This window comes from Zootermopsis nevadensis, unplaced genomic scaffold (genome assembly GCF_977971745.1).
Source record: "Zootermopsis nevadensis isolate Lab colony 2312 unplaced genomic scaffold, Znev_1.0 Znev_ptg000002l, whole genome shotgun sequence".
NCBI classification, from domain to species: Eukaryota; Metazoa; Arthropoda; class Insecta; order Blattodea; family Termopsidae; genus Zootermopsis; species Zootermopsis nevadensis.
In genome coordinates, this window is record NW_028259134.1 from 20,275,677 (window position 1) to 20,296,523 (window position 20,847).

General features: G+C 42.2%; 1 protein-coding gene across 2 annotated transcripts in view; it reads right to left on the bottom strand.

The window, feature by feature from the left end:
- nvd (cholesterol 7-desaturase nvd) overlaps positions 1-20,847 on the bottom strand; it is a 98,338-nt gene that overhangs the window by 45,593 nt on the left and 31,898 nt on the right. For both annotated transcript variants that reach the window (XM_087353239.1, XM_087353238.1), the window contains one exon: positions 20,270-20,380. The gene's annotated coding sequence lies outside the window, so the exon portion shown is untranslated. The remainder of the gene's footprint in view (positions 1-20,269; positions 20,381-20,847) is intronic.

Sequence of the window (20,847 nt, forward strand, 5' to 3'; positions counted from 1 at the left end):
CCCCGGGCCTTTTATGAAACCAGAGTGTTCATTACCGTGTTCACAAAACCTATCCTGAGCCAGATAAACTTAATGCACACTTTCAATTGCCTATTTTTGTAAGAACCAAAAACATACATTTCATAAAAATAAAAACGAAGTTTGACAGTATCTCGTCTGTCAACTTCTACGTGAATCTGTTTAGTCTCGTACAGCAAATAACTGAGTAAATCCACTCTGCTTCTGGTGGGACATAAAACGCCTACGGTACCTGCAGATTACATTGCTTTGGTCAAGCGACCTCTAAACATGTTGCAATAACTTTTATATTTATGGCTGGAAAGGATTTTTATTGTAAGGCAATCCACTAACTTCCGTGTTGCCTGGTGCGAAGGAATGCGGCCCTCTCAGGGGCAGTGGGGAAGAGAACACGATCTTGAAAGAGAGAGAGGGGGTTGTGTGATGAAGTTCATGGTCAGGGACTCCCGGTTGCAAGAGAGTGAGAGTAATTGAGTGCTACTGTTCTCGTCTGGTGACTGAAAAATACTCTCGCCTGTGGCTGACGAGAAACCGGGCCGCTGCATGTACCGGTCAAGGATTAGGTGAAAATAGGCGCTGGGATTTAAGTCGATTGATACCCGGACCTTCTAAAACCGAAGCTCGACCTTTTATACATAAAAGATTCTATTCCTACCGCATTGAAAACACAGTACTTCGCGGCAGTGAGTTTAGGGTTGCAGTGCCATCTAGTCTGGTAGTTTATCAACGTTTCTGAGGTCCTTGCTGCCTCCATCATCAGGGTGATGAAATCGCGATACTAATGGTGGCACATGCGTAATATAGACTATGCATATTTTTTTTGTATTTCAACTAGCATCATTCAGAATTCAGAATTTATAAAAATCCCACGCGGAAACTGGGTATTCCTGTACGAATAAAATCTTTCCAGTCTTGTTACCTTTTTTTCTAAATTGCTTGATCATTACAGTTCTCTTTCTGTTATTAACTTATTATTTGTGACGTGATATGAACACACAAATAGTTTCTAAGTTTACCTACAGAAAACATCCCAATTAATGTTGTGGAATGCTATAACTGTAAACAAGAGACATGAAGTCCTTTAGGAGATTCTCAGAATAACTGGATGTTGTGACATGTTACAAAGAAGTGATAAACCGTCACTTACCGACCGATCTTCATAGGTTACATAACGCGAAATGGAATCAAGAGTATACAAGAAAAAATAGAAAAATGTGTAAAAATGCGGGAAACCAGAAATGCACACAAACATTTGGCCGGAAAATCTCAGAGAAGAAACCATTTGGGAGAGACAGAAATCAGCATAATATTGAAAAGTATAATGTGAATGACTGAGGTAGTTCTGGATGGGTGAACGCGGTGATGAACTTTCGAGTTATTTAGAATCGTAATTTCTGAATGAGCTCACTAACTCGGGGGGTAATGAAGTTAATGACTCGTTACGTTGACATTTTCGTTCTGTATCCTCACTTTCTTCACGTAAATTGTAATTTTAGAGGAAAAGACCATTAAGTGCTGAAGAGGCGTTCGTGAGTTGTTCCGAGAAGAGGCTTCTGTTGACAGCAGCGGTCAGCTCGCCCAAGTGCCGTTTTCTGTTCCCTCGGGCGTCAGTAGGGTCAGAACATTCCAACTGCACGCGTCTCGCGTCTCGATAATTGGGATTCAGGGCTACCGAGTCCCTATGTTAGCGGGACAACTTTTATTTTCTACAACGAAACAGGGCGAAGGAAATCAATGTTGTTGGGGATGGAGGATAATACGAAGAACAGGAGTAAATAAGAACTGATTGCATTCAGTTGAGTCCTCCTTCAGAAGCTACTAGTCGCTCAGCTTGCCAATAAATTCAATGCGTTTTATAGATCCCGAAAGTTAAAGACCGTGCTCACAAGACCCTTCAACCCGTCCACGTTCTGACAGAGACAGAGTCCGCGCACAACGTCGCTCCTGACTTTCCTAACAGCCATATACTTTATTTAAACATAACAAACATGGTATTTTTTTAAGTAACTCAACATGGAAATTGTTGTATAACCTATATCGAAGATTAATTAAGATTTTACAAAGTCCTGACAATCCCTGTACTCGAAAAAGGGGGCCTGAGAAATGTACAAACGTTCTGGTCCGACATCTTGAAGAGGAGGACGGATCATATGGAGGAGTTTCAAGACAAAAATTTCAGTAAAATATCTGAGGGTAAGAATAATTATGAAGCTTCAAAATCAGGTTAGTATATATCGTGCTTTATACCAGTGGTATTCAACCTGGGGTACGCGTACCCTCTGGGGTACGTGAAGACATCTTAGGGGTCACGTGAAATTTAAAAAATATATATATATTATTTTATGATAAACACTGAATAATCAGTAATGTAATTTATTTAATTTATATTGGTAATGTTTTTTTATTCCAGTGAGCTGTGATTTGCCATTTTATAACAGAGACATATTTCGATTATGCAATTATCATCGGGTGTCTGCTATGACACAGCGTCTATTACACAGTTCTAATCAAAATCATGTTCAGAATGTACTGGAAAGCGTGGTTTGGCGCTGTCTGACTTTCTACGGGGAAATAAGGAACGCTGTGTTAGTAGAATCTGAAGTAGATACAGAAATGAAATTAGTACCGCAAGTGCTTAACTTGATAATGAAGTGACATTACAATTATATAGACGCATAATGTGTCATCTGTAGTATCAGAACCATACGATCAACACATCCGACAACTTAATCACATATTTACTTTTCAAGTATCGTGCCATGAATATTGATAGCTTGTGAAGAACTTCCTTAGAATGTTACAAACTGCCAGGGAAGATGACGACCAGTAACAATAAAATGTCGGCATTCAAATTCAGCTGTTTCAGAATTTAACAATTAAGCAGATCAAAAGTGCAGACGCCGAAACAGCGCCTCGGCCCCTCCCTGCGGACCCGGATCGCAACTAGTCTGGCTGTTTAATATTTTGTCCGCTTCTTTAAGTGTAAGCCAGGGCCTTTTAATGGCTCCCAAACAAGTCCGTAACATCATTTTAATGAAACAAGTTTTGGAAGAAGTCGGAGAAGGGGGAGAGGAGAGTGGAGGGGGCAGGAAAGGGCTGTTTAAATCTGATACCATGTCGGGGTAGGGTGGTTTGATTCAGCAACAAGCTAGTTGCCAGGTGGTTGCATAATGTGTATTCACAAAGACGGGATCCCCCAAGCTAATTAAGAACAGGTCGTAGGCAGCCACTTGAGGTAAAACCACGATTTCATCTATCCGTATATAATGGGCAAAGAATTCTTTTCAGACTCAGAACAAGGATTTATGTACATTGCACAACACATCAATAATTGAATCATTTTATTACCTTTTAGCGTATTATTTATTATTTATTTCTTTATTTAGTGTTCTGTCTGACGACAGGTCCATATGAACAGGATCCTTCCATCCTTTTCTCGGACTGGGACCTGTTCATATACGTTCTTGGCAGATGATCCAGAAGTGGTTTGCCATTGCCTTCTTCTGTGTGTGAATGGAGTAATTGTTGGGATGCCACGGAGGAAAACTCCGTGTTGCCTAGACCACGGCCTTGCCCAACACAAGTTATAAATTTGAGCACCACCGGGAATCGAACCCGAGACCCCAGGATTACAAGGCCAGCGTTCTAACCGCTAGACCACCTCATCTTATTATTATTTAGTGTTCTGTCTGACGACAGGTCCATATGAACAGGATCCTTCCATCCTTTTCTCGGACTAGGACCTGTTCATATACGTTCTTGGCAGATGATCCAGAAGTGGTTTGCCATTGCCTTCTTCTGTGTGTGAATGGAGTAATTGTTGGGATGCCACGGAGAAACCGGGGAAGCCCCCGGAGGAAAACTCCGTGTTGCCTAGACCACGGCCTTGCCCAACACAAGTTATAAATTCGGGCACCGCCGGGAATCGAACCCGAGACCCCCAGGATTACAAGGCCAGCGTTCTAACCGCTAGACCACCGTGGCTGGTCCTTTTAGCGTACAGCAGACAAATGTGTAAGGCAGTCTAATACAGTCTCAAGAACAAGTTCAGTGGTCTGTGTGGAAACGAATGGTGGACCCTTAGCTGCAGAGACAGAGGCTCGAAACAGTACAAATAAGATTACTGTGTGTGGATTGATAGTAATGGCTGCGGAGACAGCGAAGGGAGGGGACAAGGAATTTGACAGGTAACACCAGAGAATACAGAATGTCAGTCACAGTCGATTAGGATTAGGGACTGTAAAGAAATTAAATTGTACCCAACAGAAATTTAATTTCTAAAATAGAACCAGTAAGACGTAGCGAAGAAGGTAATTAATTGTTTTAGTGTTGTTGTGAGCGATGAAAATTTTGTATACAAGTTCAGGACATATTGCCCAAAATACCTGACTCCTTTTTAATGTCGATAGGGTACTGAAGGTCATTTACTCTCTTATACTCCATTACGTCTGTGTACGCGAGCCTAATTTCTCCTTCTTTACGTCACCTGTAAAACTTCCGCCGAAAGAAACCTATGAACCATATCAAAAAAATAAAAACACAAACCTGGTCCATTTGAGATCTTCTGCTATGACGAGCAGACAGATAACAAGAAGGATCGCTCATTAATTTTCACTTGTTTTTGCCTTCACGGAGCACGTTCTCGACCTGCCGAATTTCTGAACGGTCCATGCATGAGAATTTGGAGGTCATCCACTTGCTTGTTCCTCTCTCCCCAATTTGTAATCAAGTCAACTGCCCCCCCTCCCAACCCCTTATACTGAATGCCGGAAAAAAAAAAAGACACTGCCCGCAAAAAGAGAGGATGTGCGGATGCCATCGCGGATTAAGAAGAATATGGACCACTTCGCTCTTCCGGCGGCTGAAGAAAAACTCAAAAACAGGTCCTCATCCACCGTTTTTATAAGCTTCGGGCTCACCAAAAACTACCAGCTTTCGAGCCGACGGGACCAGACTAGTCGTAAACCGTGCGATAGGTCAAGCTTCCAAAACAAAAGATCTGCTTCCTATCTCCGCCCCGGAAACTCGTGCTTCCTGCCAGTCAGTGAACTTAAATGTCTTCAAAGCGAAGAGAAAAACAATCCCGCTGCCGGGAATCGAACCCAGGCCATCCGGCTCGTACCAACAGGCATCAAGATAATCGGTTGACTTGCACTTGTGAAACACGCGGTTCTAGTGACGATAACGGCACAGAATACGCTGTTCTCGGTTCTCCTCAGTAGCTTCAGATGATGCGAATTGTACACTGAAGAATGTGGCCATTGCTTCCTATCTAATACCTTCCCATACACTCTAAAAGAATCTGGTATTATTCAAATATAAGTATAACTTCCGTCGGCCTTGTGCTGTGTTCTCGCCGGTAGTTGGTTGTCAGCATTTCCGAGGAATGTTCCATTCTGGAAGGAGGAGGCAAAGCTGTCCACCGAAACGCTTGTAACCACATGCAAGACCACGCGGTGTCACAGGTCACAAGACCACAATCCACGTTTTAACCACAGTGAAAAGTATTCCATTCTAGCATCCCTTAAGAAACAGACGATGCATCTCATCAAGTTCACGCTGTCCTACACCATTTGAATTACACTTCACACCGACAGGAATAACTGTTATTGCCTCGGCAATGAACTCGAAGTTCAACGCAGCTGAAACTGAACAGAATGCCGAGCCAGGTCATGATCTGTTTCGTGCGGCGTATTCTGAAACGGACTTTTCTACCTCACTCCTTCCAGAGGTTGCATTAGAAATTCATTCCCACCAGCCCCTTATAGCAATTCTACGTACGCCATGTTCCGGAGACAGATTACATGTTAGAACTATCATTAATATAACAGTGGTAACTCCTTAAACACCTCTAGATGATCAACGATTGCTAACTGAAAACTACGGCTACGGTTTCCATGACAACTACCTGAATAAAATGCTGAGGTCATTTGAAAGTACGAAAGAAGAAACTACTGTTGGAAAAAATTACATCCTAATGTGGAGCTCATCATTTTTAGTCTTCACTTTTTATACCAAACAATGAAGCACGCATCATGCTTGGGACGCAATGGGAATGCATATAAGACATTCCTAAAACTTCAAGGGACGCCAACGTATACAGGAATATTAAAATGTGGACTGGAATGAGCGACTCGGGATAGGGTCCAAGCCTTGGAGACACAATCTTCGCCAGCTGGACAACCATCGACTTCACAAGAACGACCCTGCACTATGGAGTTCGTTGCATACACATGTTTTTTGACGTGAAGCATCCAAATAGAGGCCTAGTCCTCCCAAAAACATGAACTCGTTCAAAGCCCACTTGAAGAACGCATTGCCCTTAGAGTAGACTGTCCTTGATTTCACCTTTTGGTTTATTAAAAAGTAAGGTCTAACCTAACGTCTGCCAGCCTATGGAGCACTGCCGAAACTTCTTGTTCTATTCAGAGGCCCATATTTGCCGCCTTAGACGGCGAAACGTACGCCGGCTGTTTGACCTTCCAACGAACTGGTTCAAGGAGAAAATGGCAACCATAAATCTCAACAATTTTTTCCCCTTGTAAAAAAAAATTAAACCTGAGGATATGGCAGTGTTTCTCAGCTTTTGTAGGTGGGATGCATACCAAGATACAATTACCCCCGGGCATACCAAATCGTGTAGACGGCAAGCCTTCGCCCAAAGAAGCTGGTTTGACAACCTCCAATTTTTAGTGTTCTCGGTTTCCTGGACCACGGTGTTGGGTCTTACGAATCGACGGTATTTAATATGTGAACACGCTCAAACATCGCCGACTTCCGCTGGGGCAAGGGTTGGATGGCATCCGAGAACAGATTTCTAGCTTCCAGATTACACATTCAGCACGTCTTTAGTTATAGCCTTTATATCGTTTTGAAGCTGCATTACGTACTTTCTGTATAGTACAAGACCGGGTAAATCAGTTAGGATACAATGAAAGTTAAGTGCAGCTGAGGTTCTCCCAACCCCCAATTTCCCATAGGGCCTTCGTCTTGTCATAAAATTATGTGCGCTGCCGAACAGCTACGAAGAAACATCAAATTAGCCCAACAACTTCGAGTAAAACACAATTCTTCATTCATAAGCTGATTTAACAACGCAAACGCATGTAGGATATGAGGTCTTCACGGCGGTGAGTCTGAAGATGGCTGTCTTCTAGGTTGTTGAGCCGTGTAGTCTGGTAGAAGTTTGCCGGCGTTTCAGAGGTCCTTGCTGCATCTATCATCAAGGCGATCTTGGGAGATCGGTAAACTTCTGCCAGATTACACGGCGCAACCCAGTTGACAGCAATCTTCAGACTCACCGCCGTGAAGACCTTATTATTATTATTATTATTTATTGTTCTGTCTGACGACAGGTCCATATGAACAGGATCCTCCCATCCTTTTCTCGGACTGGGACCTGTTCATATACGTTCTTGGCAGATGATCCAGAAGTGGTTTGCCATTGCCTTCTTCTGTGTGTGAATGGAGTAATTGTTGGGATGCCACGGAGGAAAACTCCGTGTTGCCTAGACCACGGCCTGGCCCAACACAAGTTATAAATTCGGGCACCGCCGGGAATCGAACCCGAGACCCCAGGATTACAAGGCCAGCGTTCTAAACGCTAGACCACCGTGGCGGTTTTGAAGACCTTATATCATACGTAAAATACCATGGAGTTAAGTCACAAAGTTCCATACGTCTGCTCATGGAATACCCAGTAATGTCCGCAGAAACCTCATCTAAAATCTCTCATTCAAATTACGTAATTGGTAGCATTGGCAATATTTAAGTTAAAAATTCGGGAGTGAGGCGTGAACAAGACATAAATAAGTTGCGTGAGGAATCGAATTAACATGTAACAAGAGCCGTCTGAAGTCTGATGAGCGGACAGGCGCATATGGTGGAGCCATAAATACCTCAAAGTAGTAATTACAACTTTCTGGACACAGCGCTTAATGATACGGTTCGCAAATCTACTGGCTGAAAAACGATTCATAATTTTCACGGAGAACCAGACGTGACAGACCAGGTGTCTAGCATCTCCGAAACACACGTGTGTAACCTCGGGTGGTGACTGTTTCTCAGAAATTAAACCTAGCCACACGCATTAAAATTCACCAACATCATTCAAGCCCTTATCTCGACTTCAAGGACATCGACAAAATTTCGTGTATCCAATTTCCGATCAACCCTTCCGCTGCAAACAAATGCGATATCTCCTTAAAGATACGCTATTTCTGATCTTAGCAACTTCTTCTCATGATAACATACCTAACGTGCAGATAAATTCTACATTATCTGTTCAAAATTCAAGGCAACCCGTTCGCGACTTTTAAACAATGGAAATTATGTCACCGCAGTAACGCATACACAAAAGATTACATTTGTTTTATAGATGAAACACAGAATGGAAATGGTTAATATTAATGAGTTGAACGATGTATGCTTCCATATTAACCTTAAATCAAAACGCATGGAGATCCTTAAAACAACTGTGGGGTCCGGGACACGGGCTGAAAGGCCAAGGTTCAAGCAGCCTCCTATCCAATGGGTACCAGAAGCTGTTTCCCCAGGATTAAAGCGGCTGATGCCTGAAGCTAACCATTCACCACCATCTACCGCCGAGATTAAGAATGGATGGAACTACAGGGAGTCCCAAAATGTGTCGCAGAAGCTTAGTGACTGGCAGAGACACACACGCGAAAATGTTTCTGCTGTGTAAGATTTGAGGTTTTCACAGCGGTGAGTCTGAATATTTCTGTCTTCTGGGTCGTTGCGCTGTGTAGTCTGGTCGATGTTAACGATCGCCCTGATGACGGAGGCAGTATGACCTCCGAAACGTTGGTAAACTTCTACCAGACTACACAGCACAACAACCCAGAAGACAGAAATCTTCATAGCCCTGATGATGGAGGCAGTATGACCTCTGAAACGTTGGTAAACATCGACCAGACTACACAGCGCAACAACCCAGAAGGCAGAAATCTTCATACTCATCGCCCTGATGACGGAGGCAGTATGACCTCCGAAACGTTGGTAAACATCGACCAGACTACACAGCGCAACAACCCAGAAGACAGAAATCTTCATCGCCCTGATGACGGAGGCAGTATGACCTCCGAAACGTTGGTTAACATCGACCAGACTTAACAGCGCAACAACCCAGAAGACAGAAATATTCTGTTTCTGCTGTGTGGGGACAACAAACGCCCTTTGTACTGCGTCTTCATGAGCGAATTGTCATTGGCGTGCAGCGAGGTCATGCCACAAGCAATTCTCGCTCTTCTCTTCGACTGCCAGAAACTTCTGTGCATTTGCGCCTGAGTAAATGTTTGACAAGTTGAGGAAACTCTGCAACAGCTACGCCATAACTCCAGTACTGCCCGTGGTTTCAGACTTGCGGGACGCAGTGTATAATTCCACTCACCCACATGACTTCACGGCGACTTAATTCGGTTGTAGAAGGAAGACTGAAGGATCCACAATGCTGATACCGCATCCGAGCAACAGGTAGGATTTAACCCTGAGCCAGTTCCAACCTCGCTGTTTCAAATTCTGTCTCCCTAAGACCCGTGTTTATGCAATCTGCTAAAATCTGTCTCAGCAGATTCTCCATCAACATTCTGCTCTTGTTACCCTACCTGAACTACAAGATCAAGTCTGTTTGCCCAACAAGGAGTTGTTTGAAACAAATACGACATTTGCATCTTTTTTTTTTTGTATCTTATATGCGTCATGTTTGTGTTTGATTAAATATATTTATTTTGTACAGTCTATACACAAACGTTTGAAGTTTATTGGTGTTGTAAAAAATTATATAATATTAAAACATTTTATTGTGTAAAATATTATATTAGCGCTCTTAATCGTAAATATGATTTTACATTATATTTTTAGCGCTTTTTATTAAAACGACATGTTTCGACGGGTAATACCGTCGTCTTCAGGTTTTTATCAATTTTAAAAACTATTAGATATTTAATGCAATATATTATAATGATCCGTAGTTCTGTTTGTAGCTTTCCATTTTCATGGTAAGTTGCTTATTGTAGTCAGACGTTATATTTATCTGTGGAATTAATGTTTAATTATTTTCTTGGAATGAGTATGAATTGACATAGGAAATAAACAAATAAATAATCGTATAAATATATATTAAAATAGTAAACGAGGAACATATCAAGAGGTGTTGTGTAGAGTAACGTGCGTCTGACAGCTGGTAAATAGAATCTGTGTCTGGTGTATGTATGTTGTTTGAGGGTTATTTATATATAAGTGAAAGTTTATATTAAATACGAAATATTATTTGCCAAAACACGGATTGGACTTATCTAAGTAAAGGGCCCGGCGGCGGCAGGTTCTAGTAAACACGGTAATGAACCTTTTGAGTTCCTTAAAAGGAGAGAACTTTTCAACCAGCTGTACAACTACCAGCTTAAAAAAGAATTTTGCTCAATGGAGTTAATTTCTGAAGAATGTATTACAAGGGCATCGATTACAGACGACGAATGGATGCATTGGTTCGCAGAAGCAGAGTGGCTTCGTTGTCATTCAGTGACCCAACAAGCCGCGACTTCACGTGACAGACGAAAGGTCTGTGGGAAAAAGGTGACCCTGTCAGCCTCGGAACAGCACTGCGCGCAAAAATTACTGTCTATATATTACAAGCGAACAGAGGAACGCCAAGGTGTGGCCCTCACAAATTAGAGTCGGGGTTCTCACTTTTTATACCCCCCTCCCCAAAAATAACGAAATTTATAGGATTCTGCAAGAAGCCGTTCTGAAATCCAGACGTGCTCGCGCATATATCGAGATGCGAGGTAGTCGTTAAGAGCTACAGAAGAGGCGAGGTTATTTAGTTATGCCAGCCTGCTCTCCCATTCATCACAAGGAACCAGACGTTCTGCCGAAAAAAGTGGGCCACAGACAGGCTGGGCCATTGATTCCGGTCTGCCTCCGAATTTCGCAGAAAATCGCCTATCTGGAGGACATCTCGCTGAGCTCTTGTAGTAGACCAACAAAACCAATTCTGTTCGTAGAGGGCGCTTCACACTGGGACGTCCCGCAGTGTGCACCCATGAATGTTACGAGCTACGAATCGGGGGGGGGGGGGGGGGTCCTTGGGCCAAGAACAGTTTTCCTATTGGTCTCAGGACCAAGGTCCCTCCTGACACAATTTTTAGAAACTAATCAATACTTATTCTAAAATGAAAAGCTACCATACTACGTGTTCAAATAACATAAATGGTATGAAAATGACTATACAGTTACATAAAACTTACCCTGCTTTCTTTGTATCTGACACAATTTTTACCTGGAAAAATGACCTACTACAGAAGAGTTTTTGTTAAAATCACGTGCGGCGCTTGAACGAAAGCAGAATACGAGATAAAATCAAGACTTTTTTTTAAATTATCAGAGTAAAGAAACCAAACGAGCTTCCAGTAACTAGTAACAGATTAACAAATAATTTCATGATCCGCGGGCCGTTAACTGTACGACGCTGAACTAAGTTGTGTACTTGTGGCCTCAAATGAGCTGGCGGCCTTTCGCAAACATTGGAATTCTGCAGCAGGGTATTTTTAAGACGGGTCATTATGTCAGCAAATACGAACGAGTCACACATATTTAACCATGCTGGTTCAACTGATGAAGTTGAATTTGAGCCTGATACCACCTCTCAGCAGCAGCAACATGGATCGGTGTCACTTTTGCACAGCAACTTTATGATATCTGTGTGTGTGTGTGTGGTTTATTTAACAGAGTCCCCGAAAACGTCGTCTGAGTCCAGAGTATGAAACGAAAACGACAAGAACAGATCCAGATGAAAATAGAAACGGCAACGCAGATTTATACAAAGATTAAAATACACGAAATGTTGTCTAAATTGCAAAAAGCGTCTAATGACCGAAGTTAGCATGTGAAGAAAGCTTTCGTATGTTGCAGTATTGAGTCTGGCTCAGACTCGACGTCGGGATGTTTTTCACCTCGTTGGCCACATTCGTCTTGTGGCGATACATGGAACTGCCTGCCAACCGCGACTCCTGTCACCCTTCTCCGAAAATCCTTTACCAGGTACAGTCTAAAGGAACCGGTCCAATGCACATGCAGAAAGTGTGCAGACGATCCAAATAAAAGTTACCTCCTTCCCTCCCTCCCTCCCTCCCACCAGATGCATTTGGAAAACTAGTTCACCGGAGCAGCCCGGCCCAAACATTGCAAGGGCAAACAAGCCCATGAGTAACCGGAATGCCAAGTTTCGGTACCACCGAAAAACCTAACGGGCGGTGCATGAAAGGAAATGCACCGCTGTCAAATAAGGCGGGACACGAGGCGAATTGTAATCATTGGCTCATGAAAGAGTCGGTTGATGCAGGTTTCCAGGAGACCAAACTCCAGCGATTGACAAACAGACGCTCATTAACATTCTGAAACTCTCAAGCTCTTCCTGGGTAACGTCTTCCTCGCCTTTCGTTCCTGTAACGCAGTTTCTTAACCTTTGCCACGTGTCTGAGCACTAAAATGTAGTCCACGGCACACGAAATCATGAACGATATTATTGAAGAATTATTTATGTGTGTATGTACGTGTCCATGCATGCATAAACTATCAGAATTTGGACTTATATAGGCTTGTCGGTGGTACTCACTGTCTACCTGAATACGCAGGCAATTTGTTCCTCCGAAACGCTGGTAACCACGGACAATATCATACGGTGTCAGGACCCAAAAGATTTCAATGTGAACTTTGACCGTCGTGAAAATTTCAGTTATCTTGCACAAAATATGTTCGTATATTCTTAGTAATTATTCATAATTAATGGCCTCAAACTCGAAGAAAGACCTCCAGAACCGCTGAGTTAGGTTAGCCGGGGACAGAAAATTGCATTGCACTTGTTACGAATGATATTAAGAACGATTAAAAACATCTTACAAGTTACAATAAAAGTGGTTATGTCAATCTTATAAACGATAACAATTATTTAAAAATCTTGAATAGTCCTTAAGTCAGCAGATACTGCAGTTCTGATAAGAATAAGACAACTTACAAAGTACCTGTAATGATTGTCTTATTAGCTGGGTATTTAAACACTCCAAAACCAAAGTCTGATATCAGTGGCGGCTCACAATTCTCTACACAGTGGGGGCGGAGCTCAAAGAGGACATTATATTTTCTAAAAATATTTCAGTGTAACATTTGTTATATCACTCAAATACAACTTACATTTACAATGCAAGACTTCAAATTTCCAGGGCTTATGACTGCTATAAAATATTCTCGAGCGATCAGCCATTATGCGGATAAAATGCAGAACTAAACGGTAAAGCAGGTGGTGTATATAGTAACCACTACTGTTTAAGGGGTTCATATATGCTGTGGTCATGTCCGTCTGCTCGTAAACTCCGTGTTATGCTACCAAACGAATTTCCACGGTGGTATGTACGGTAAGACTGGGTTCCAAATAATCTGCGTCGTAAATTTTCGTTTATATCGGTTCAGTGTAACACCAACTTTTCCACGGAGCCAAAATCAAACCCTTGTCTAAAACAATGTATAACAAACAACGAATATCATAGAGCTCATTAAAATTTATACCTCCTAATTGATATATAGCACCGTCACGGTGGTCTAGCGGTTAGAACGCTGGCCTTGTAATCCTGGGGTCTCGGGTTCGATTCCCGGCGGTGCCTGAATTTATAACTTGTGTTGGGCAAGGCCGTGGTCTAGGCATCACGGAGTTTTCCTCCGGGGGCTTCCCCGGTTTCTCCGTGGCATCCCAACAATTACTCCATTCACACACAGAAGAAGGCAATGGCAAACCACTTCTGGATCATCTGCCAAGAACGTATATGAACAGGTCCCAGTCCGAGAAAAGGATGGAAGGATCCTGTTCATATGGACCTGTCGTCAGACAGAACACTTAATAAATAAATAATTGATATATGTTTCACTGTGGTACATATTTAACTAAACACAAAATAAAATAATCTGTCTGCGTTGATTTATGTTTAATTCGATTAGGTGTCCACAACAGATCTTCGGCATAAATAACTGAGCCAGATAAATGCAAATTGTGGTTCCCCAAACTGAAGCTCATCTTTCAAATCCCGTTATTTTATTATTTCAATTAATTTATCATACACGGATGACTCAAGTTCTTACATTTCCACGTTTATTCTGAAAGCTCGATTCTTCACGGACGTATCGTTTTATATAATAAGCAAGGTTAGCATCATGCGGTTCGCGACAAGGACATCTGAATCAGCAGTTCGACTGTCTTCGACACAAATAAAAATTGTGCAGCCTAATCTTTGAAACGTGCTCTATTACTCATGTACCATAAAACGATACCTCGTATTTATGTATCCGCATTAAAGTAAACTATTTATTTTACACCTCATAGATTTAAATACGCATTACCTTTAACGCCTAGTGGCATACATCTGTCACATCTTTTTGACAATCTGTACGTCTGGAATTTTTATGTCTCATATAATTCTCAAAATAAACTTCCTTGAACAGTGTGGACGAGATTATGTTCGTAATCTTGAAGTATTGTGTTCTATCTGCGACAAGGATTCAATTAATAATACCTGCAGAGTGATAATGCGGACAAATTAGATAAATTTTTCTCCTTATTAATCTTTCCTGCTCGAAAGCTTTTAAAACGCCTGAGCATCCGATACGAAAGCCTGTCGCCGAATGTCACAGATAAATAGAATCCCTGGACCCAGTAACACTTCTCGTTATACTATTGAATACAGCAACCCCTTTAAAAGTTATTCGACAGGATTTTATCCATTGTGTCCATATGAATACATGCGTACTCCTGCCTGCAAATGCAATAAGTCAGAAAACTATTAAAAGGATTTCGACAACTTCGGGGCAGGTCCTGGGGGCCTGGAATGGACATGGAGCGGTCCTAAAATGGCCCTTGGCTGGTCCTGGAGTGGTACTGAACATGTTGCTACAGGTTCAGTTAATTCGGGTTAGGGTAATTTGGTTTGGCTAAGCTGGGTTAGGTTAGGTTAGGTTGAGTTGGATTAGATTGGGTTTAAATGGGTGAGGATGTGTTAGGTTGGGTTATGTTGGGTTAAGTTGAGTTACGTTGGGTTAAGTTGGATTACGTTAGGGTAGATGTGGTGTGTTGGGACGTGTTATATTTCGTTCGTTACGGTACGTTAAGTTATGTCATGTTATGTTATTTATTTATTTATTATTATTTAGTGTTCTGTCTGACGACAGGTCCATATGAACAGGATCCTTCCATCCTTTTCTCGGACTGGGACCTGTTCATATACGTTCTTGGCAGATGATCCAGAAGTGGTTTGCCATTTCCTTCTTCTGTGTGTGAATGGGATGCCACGGAGAAACCGGGGAAGCAACGGAGGAAAACTCCGTGTTGCCTAGACCACGGCCTTGCCCAACACAAGTTATAAATTCGGGCACCGCCGGGAATCGAAACCGGGACCCCCAGGATTACAAGGACAGCGTTCTAACCGCTAGACCACCGTGGCTTGTTCATGTTATGTTATACTAGGTTATTTTACGTTAGATTAGGTTTGCCTTGTCTTGGTCTCGTCAATCTACTTTGGGTAAAAGGTAATTTTTCCGGGTACTATTTTTCGTTTCTGCAATCTCCTCTTCGAAGAAAACGGCTTTGATCTATGGGCAATTCGTCTAACGTGCTTAGTTCCCTAGTTAAGGGAAACGCCCTCAGCAGGAATCGACCTCTGGACACTTTTCTCGGAGGTTTTTCTTTACCATCTTATGATCTCATTCTGGTCTCAAGAAATAAGCCTTTAACGTTAGGTGCAAAATTGAATTTTCCTTCTCGAGCTATTTTCAACTTCATTTGTAAGTTGTGTAGGCGAGCTTCGGCGTTAAAGGTGTAAATATGAATTAGTTTCATGTTTATATTATGAGAAGAACGAATTCTGAAAAAGGTCGCGTATTTGATCAGCTGAAATCTGCTACAGAGCATGTTCTGTTCTGACCTCATGGCACCTGTGTTCCGTCAGATGTTTCAATTTCTATGGCGAATTTTACAACAGCTGCTTTCTAATAACACAATGAAACCAGGTAACATGAAAATCCGATAACTGGTTCACAATTCAATACAAAGGATGACCAAATGGTCAGACAGACATGATATCTAAGCACGTCTTTCGTTATGAAACAAGGAGATTAAGCTAAACATTGTTACTGACGAATTTAGTTAACGGCGAAAGTGAACTAGATTTTTAAAAGAGAAGAAACGTCTATTGCTGAAACGTCGGACTAACGGCTAATAGGCCACGCGCAATTTCTTAGCATCGTGAAACAAAACTGTGGGTAGCGGACACCGGAGCTGAAATACATCAGAATTTTTTCTCAATAACTGCATTAAGGCGACACGTATCACAGAAGATATTCACTAACGGCGATAAAAGAATTTTTTTGTATTTCAACATCGCGGATTGATAAGGAGAACACGTGTTATTCTGGATAAGATATGTCCCTTATGACACAACACGCGACTGGACAAAACACGCGGCACGGCGTTTCCAACTCCGAACTGCGAGAACTCCGGATGCTTATACATGTCCGCACTACTTTCACAGCAGTTGGGTAGCATTGTCAGGCGCTGGTCAGCTCACCTACTCATAGGCCCTGTTCTGGAGCAATATTTGCGCTTTATTACACGCATATAACGAAGTCTTAAAGAGACCACTTGAAGGTAAGCGACCACTTGGGAGACCAAGACGTAGAAGGGAATACGACAAACTGGATATTCGGAGTATTGGTGCGTGCGTGGACTGAACAAAACTGAACCTGGACAGGATCTAATATCGTGCTTCTGTAAACACGGTAATGAGCCTTCTGGTTCCACAGACGTCGAAAACATCTTTCACAGCTGAGCGAAATTTGTACACTGAACTCCAGTTGCGGAAACCTTCGGACAAGAATTACTGATTTCGATCGATCGACAATTGATATCCAGGGGTTTAATTCACGAGTTGGAGATCCATTATTCTGGCTGAGACTTTCCCTTCTCTCTCTGCAATTTCTCTACGCAAATTCTGCGACATTCTTAAAATATACGACATCTTTCCAAATTCAATGTTCGATAATATCTTCCCTTTCAGCATTATATGCTGCAACACATGCAACCGAAAAAGCGTCGTTAAATGAACTATGAAAAATAGTATAGGGAATAACCAATAAAATTACCGGTAATAGAAAAATGTTGATCGATCAAGACCCTCAAGAGTAATCAATCGATTAATCTCAGTATCGAACACTGCTCGTTACGACACCGCCTTTAAAAGGCATCTCTTCGGTTCGTTAATAATTTATTTAACAAAGACATATCAAATGGAGAAGTCCTATAGATTCAAATGGGATAAGAACATGTATAAGTTTGTAAAATAAGATAACTTGATTTTACTAAACGACGTTATTTTATTGCAAACGTTTTATAACATCAAACCGAATTCAGTTAAGGTGAATTTCGAACGGGTGAGGATTTAAAAGGAGACGAACGTGACGTATTTTTAGCGTATTTCGCGGTATCAGCAAACATTACTGCTACACCAATCTGCCTGCGGTCTAAATTTGAAATTTATTTCTTGTGATATGTATTCACATCCAGTTAAGGCAGAACGCACACAGAATCATCTGAAGAGTCGATACGACATTATTAATAATCTTCGGGACACGCAAAGACGGAGCAGCGTAAATGTAGCCGTCGTGGAAACACACATCAGACAGGATGCAATTTGTAAGGACTGCAGTTGAATATCGCCTGGCTATTTCCATACGGAAATCGCCTAGACAAAGAAATGACGACACAACCTGTCTATCGCACAGTACAAGATTCAGTTTATACAAGAGTGGAGAAGCAAAATGCACTAAGTACACAAATTTCATAAAGGCATTCTCAATTTCGCTTATCAGTCTCATTGAGTCTAGTAATCATTTGCTGCAGACTAGCTCGATGGAGTTGAGTCCTCTCGAGAAAGAAATTTTATTTCGGTTTGTCGAGGAATTCGCCACAGGCAGCAGGAATTCTCCGACTCCAGTATGTTCTTGATTTCTTCGTGATGTAATTTTATTACTCTCGTCCCAAAATAATACACAAATCTATTATTACAAAGCTAAATGAGACAACACATTACAAGAATCATGAAAACGTTTCCTCGTATTTCATTAAACAGGCGCCATATCCTAATAACAGAGGTCAATAAGTCGGTTTTAAGAAACGGTATGACGATTCTGCGGGCTTCAAGTAATAGTCATATCTTACATTAAACCGAAACGAATCAAAATGAACTTCTACATCCGTTGCGTAATTGAGGAAAATAAAATAAAATAAAAACGTCCTGACAGAACAGACGGAAACTACACATAAAAAGGCAAATTAAATTCGGAAGTGTGACGATGGTTCGTATATGTGTTAGATCGCGTGTGCAGGCTAATCTGTTCTGACGCAACGAGCCTGCCGACGGATACATCGCCCCGACTCTGGCACAGTCTCCTCCAGGCTTTTGCCACTTACAGAGACAGCAATTCTTTAGATTATTACAGATCTCAGGGCCTGACACGCCTATACAACACTATTTCGTAATGCGTTCTCTGAAAAAAAATTTTTTGATAAGGTTGCCATATAATAGGGGTTTTGGATGTTATCGACCCAACACAACGCAAAATTTAAGGCTACAAGAAGCTCACATCGAACTTCACTTTAAGTTTCCTCAAAATCAGCTCCATCTTCCAACACAAAATACGAACCTCATTAATAAGGATTCTTTACTGAGCTAGACGAATTCTGTCCTCATGACATCATATTTCAATAAGATCCATTTTAATATTAGCCTCCTATCTTCTCATAGGTCTATCAAATGGTCCTTTCTCTTCAGAACTACCAACTACAAATTTTGTACGTGTTCATCTCTCTCTCACGCGAGCTAAAAAAAGCCCGCCTATCCTCCTTGATTTGATTGCTATAAAAATGCTTGGTAAAGAGTACAAATTATGCAGCTCCTCGTTGTGTCTTATTACCTCAATTCAGCGTCTTCATCTCCCTTTGATCCAAATATTCTTTACAGAACCCTCTCTTCTCTCGGCGTGAAAGACAACCACCAGTTGAGTTAAGAGTTCTGCATATTTTATTTGATGGGGTTTTTGGACAGCACACGGAAAACAAGATTTTTGAAACACGGAAGAAAACATTTCCGGAATATTAACTCAGCTTACCAATGAATCAGGTATTGTACCGGTTTTACGGAACCCAAAAATTCGTTACCGTGTTTACAAAAGCCTGTATCTAAAAGGTTTATTTTTTATGACTGTGCGTGCCCGCTTCAACCATTCAGCGGAATTACATAACCCAGCCTCTTAAATCAACGCAAATTTGTTCCTGGTTCTCAAGTACGCGCCAAGCCGAGAAGGCGTATGGTGGAGTGGAGGCATAGTTCCACGCATTAATCACCGCAATGGAACGTGGGTGGTTAGCCCCGAGGAAAGCGTTTTACAGATGGCTGGCTGGGAGGTCCCCCTAGAGCCGGTCCGGATATCGTGCAAAGATAAAGGTTCTGCCCTATCAGGAATCGAAACCCGGTCACCCAGCCCGCAGAACATCCCGGCCCAGTGACAGCGGATCCTACGCAGGACCAAAGCCGAGACCTACCCACGGAACAGACAAATAATGGGTAAGGTAATGATCCCATCGCAAGGATAAGAGGGCAGGTTGGCAAGGCTAGTGGCTACAATTACTGAGATACCGTGAATGAGCCTCCTCATTTAAAAATTTCCCATTCGCTATTTGCATATCACTGGACGCTACATGAAACAGCGTCATTTAATCGCCAAACACTGAGTCAACATGGAAAAACATAACAACGATCATAATTACTGTGAGATTCAAAGGATCACCATTACTACGAGATTAAAATCCTGGTTATTATTGTCTTTAACGCGCTGTTACCAAGGCGACAGAACTACGGTATCAGTCACATACTTGTCCTTGTATTTACTCTGTCGAAAAAATTTCAAATTTCATGCAATGAAGGCGCGTGAGAAGAAAAATCTCTATGCATTTTAAACTTCCGCACAGCATAATCCAAAGCAACGTATATCTTACCCTATCGTAACCCAATCTAAATGTTCCCCTGTGCCTAAGCACCATACCCCAAAGAGGAGCAAAGGAAACGTGGAGGTGTGGCTCCATGCATTTTAGATCTTGCTAAAACGAGGCGCAATGTGAGACCGCCAGGTCACTACTCACCTGCCGACGCGGGTCTGGGTCTGCTCGATCGCCTGCTTCCTTCCTTCCTTCCTCCAGCTGATGTCGCAGGAGGGCCAGTTCCTCGCCTCGTGTCTGATCGGGCTCTTCTCTCTGTCCGGCGCACGGAGCACGAAAAGAGAAAGACAGACAATTTCATGATAAGGAAACACATGTGTTACGTCCGTAGCGATGAGGAGAGTGCCGGTGTGGCAGGGGGAGGGGGGTACTATTATCAACATGGGCGTGATCTCGTCTTGTACATGGCTCCACCTCAACCGAATTCCTCCCCTCCTCCTTCACAACTAGAGCACGTTGTTGTCTAGCCTAGATAAGGTACACTACACAAGATGCACATGTAACGTTGAGGACGTTTTGCGAACATGAATCAAATACGTGCATTTGCACATTTCAATGGATTCTGACTTACAGCGAAGGGGCGAGAGGAGATTGCTTGATGACGGATGAGAATTCTCTCTCTCGCTAATACTCTTTTCCCTGTCGGCCCGAGAATGACATGTCTTGTTCGTCAGAGAGGTGTGGGAAGGGAGACAGAAAGAGAGTAGAAATCCCCAGGAATA